Source organism: Dasypus novemcinctus, chromosome X, assembly GCF_030445035.2.
Source record: "Dasypus novemcinctus isolate mDasNov1 chromosome X, mDasNov1.1.hap2, whole genome shotgun sequence".
NCBI classification, from domain to species: Eukaryota; Metazoa; Chordata; class Mammalia; order Cingulata; family Dasypodidae; genus Dasypus; species Dasypus novemcinctus.
Window position 1 is genome coordinate 74,392,865 of NC_080704.1, and position 3,883 is coordinate 74,396,747.

The window sequence follows — 3,883 nt, forward strand, 5'->3', positions numbered from 1 at the left end:
GAGCAAGATCAGGAGGAAATCAAGAAACGAATACCATTTACAATAGTAAATAAAAATATCAATTATTGAGGAACAAAATTAATTAAAGATGTAAAAAACTTATACACTGAGAACTATACAAGACTGTTCAAGGAAATCAAAGAAGACCAAAATTAATGGAAGAATATTCCCTGTTCATGGATAGGAAGACTAAATATTATTAAGATGTCTATCCTACCAAAGCTGATCTACACATTCAATGCAATCCCAATAAAAATCAACACAGCCTTCTTTAAGGAACTAGAAAAACTAACTATGAAATTTATTTGGAAAGGAAAGAGGCCCCGAATAGCCAAAGACATATTGAAAAAGAAAAACGAAATTGGAGGAATCACACTACCTGACATCAAAGCACACTACAAAGCTACAGTAGTAAAAACAGCATGGTATTGGCATAAGGAGAGACACACAGACCAATGGAATCGAATTGAAAGTTCTGATATAGAACCTCATATATATAGCCATATAATATTCGATAAAGCCACCAAACTCTCTCAACTGGGAGAGAATGGCCTATTCAACAAATGGTGGTGGAGAACTGGATATCCATATGTAGAAGAATGAAAGAGGATTACCATCTCACACCTTATGCAAAGATCTACTCAAGATGGATCATAGACATAACTATAAGAGCCAAGGCCACAAAGACCTTGGAAAGCAGTGTAGGGAAACATATACAGAACCTTGTAGTAGGAAATGGCTTCATGAATATCACACCAAAAGCACGAGCAGCAAAAGAACAAATAGATAAATGGGACTTCCTCTAAATTAAAGCCTTCTGCACCTCAAAGGAGTTTGTCAAGAAAGTGAAAAGGGAACCCACACAATGGGAGAAAATATTTGGCAACCATATGTCTGATAAGAGACTTATAACTTGCATATATAAAGAACTCCTATACCTTGAAAATAAAAAGATAAACAACCCATTTAAAAAATGGGAAAAAGATTTAAACAGACACATCTCCGAAGAAGAAATACAAATGGTTAAAAAGCACATGAAAAAATGCTCCAAATCTCTAGCTATCAGGGAAATGCAAATTAAAACCACAATTAGATACCATCTTACTCCCATAAGATTGGCAGGTATGAAAAAAACAGAATACAAATGCTGGAGAGGATGTGAAGAAATGGGAACACTCATCCACTGCTTGTGGGAATGCAGAGGGATCCAACCATTCTGGAGGACAGTTTGGCAGTTTCTCAAAAAACTAACCATAGATTTGCCATATGACCCAGCAAATCCTCTGCTGGGTATATACCCAGCAGAACTGAAAACAAGGACACAAACCGATATATGTACACCAATGTTCATAGCAGCATTGTTCACTATCGCCAAAAGTTGGAATCAAACCAAATGCCCATCAACAGACGAGTGGATCAATAAAATGTGGTATATACATACAAAGGAGTAGTACTCGGCTGTAAGAACAAATACACTACAAGCACACTTGATAACATGGATGAATCTTGAGAACCTTATGTTGAGTGAAGCAACCCAGGCATTGAAAGACAAATACTACATGACCTCAATGATATGAAATAAGCAAGCAGCCTCAGAGAGCTAGAGACTGGAAGATAGGTTTACAGAAAATTGGGGGGTGGAGGAAGGATGTGAGCTGACGTCTGCAGGGGTGGAATCTATGATGAGCTGGTGGTAAGTATGAGCACAAAGAAGAGATAAAATGGGGGCAAGGGGTTCCCTTTGGGTGGGGTTTTGCGGGTTTGAGGGGGGCTGGGGATGGGCAGATGGGTAATATTGCCCAAAATTTGGGGGTAGGGAGGGGCAACATACGAACATAGGAGAGTGCCAGGTGTTGGTTGAGAGTAAAATGCTGAGAAAACTGAATCAAATTATAATTACGACAGTTACCTGTATAGGATGCTCAGAGGGGATGATCTGACGCAGGACGGACTCCTGGGGAATTTCTGAATGCTCATTTTGCCAGGGTGGGTTGTACCATTGGGTTCAGACGCAAGTAGTGAGAGTGGGGGTGGACCCACATCCTGGGGAGGACTATTGCCATCAAAAAAGAGGGAATTGTATCTCTCGAGAGTTAAAGTGGTTCCCAGTTCATTAGGGCAGTTGAGCAAGTCAGGCCCTGAACACTGTTGCAAGTATCTCTGGACGTGGCTCCTCAGGAAATGGAGATTGGCTGTCGCTGTGGGCCCCAAGGGGAGGGGAAAATGGATGTTGAATGGATGGAACCAAGGTAAATGTGGGGGTAAGAGAGGAGTTTCATGAGAGTACCCAAGGATGGATATAAAACATGTAATATTACACCAAATACATATAGGGGATGACAGACTAACAATGTAAACCATAATGTAAAACATAGGATAACTAAAAATTTAGAAAACTGTATATCCTAAAGTATGGACCACAATGTAAGCACAGATGTCACCTTGTTTGAAAGCTATTGTCTCGGAGTCTGTACATCAGTTTCAGTAAATATGATATGAATAAGTTATAAGATTATCACTGTGGAAGGGAAAAGGTTTTATGGTGGATGTGTGGGAGTACTGTATATTGTATATATGAATTACTGTGATCAATAGCTCTTGTGAAGAAAAGCTCAATAATCAGGAAAAAAGAAAAGCAAAAGATAGGATGTAGAATTTTTCCAAATCAATACATATTCTATATCTAACCTTTAAACTCATCGCTATATTCCATTTTACTAGTAAGGGATCCTGACATTATATTGGGCTTCACTTTTCAGGAAGTTTTGGATCACAGAGTGGTTCAACAATGGCAGCGGAGGAATACTGGTATGGGATGTTATTGACAGGTGATATATGGTTGACAGGGAATTACACCGGGCGTATGTCCAGGGTGCATGGTAATGTTTGGATATACTCATAGTAGAAAACAACAGCTGCGGGGTACTGGGTTACTGGGCAGGGGGGTGGGGCTCTGTTGTTGTCCCTAGGGGAGCAGCGGCAGTCCTCCAGGTGCAATGGTAAGGACCAGGAAGGAATGAGGGTCCAAAAGTGAGTCCCTGATACTAATGACTAAGCTTGTGAGCCTATATGCCTGAAATAAGAACAAGGCCTAGAGCAGCACTGTGCCTAGGAGTTCCCTCCGGACAGCCTCAGTGTTGCTCAAATGTGGCCAGTCTCGAAGCCAAACTCAGCATATAAATGCAATGCATTCCCCCCAGCTTGGGATGTGACACCCGGGCATGATCCTCCCTTGCACCGTGGGATCACTACCAAGTACCAGCTGATGGTGCAATTAGAAAATGACCTTGATTTAAAGGTTCAACGTGGTCCAGCAGAATATCCCTGTCTACATATAATAACAGGAGTTAAAAATGCTGTTTCACCTAAATTAGGAGGGAAATGGAAAGGACAAATGAGTTTATATGGCTATGAGTCTCTAAAAAAGAGTCTGGAGGTTGTCAGAAGGATTGCCTTTATGCACACCTGAGCAGAGTCTCAGAGACAGATAAAGTAGATACAACCCAAGGTATTGGTCCTTTTGAGGGCTAAAGAGACCCACAGGTTCTATGGTCATGGCAGATGGGGTTCACTGCCATGTCAGTTGGCCCTTCTTTGGAGGTGGTGTTTCTGTGTGGTGGAGCTGGACTCAGATGGGATCTCTTTTCACAAGCCTTTCATGCTACTTTACTGGAATTGTAGTTGGTGCTGGGGCTTAAGATATATCTAGGCAATTTGAATCTCTGGACTGACAATATGATAGCCAGGCCCTGACCTCAACAGACTTCAGCTCCTACACTCTTATTTTTTGGACTTACTCCACTCAGCTAACGTGGAGTTGAAGAATGTCAACCACCACACCATGGAGCCTAGAGTGCCTACAACTGAAAGCAGGAGGATTGCA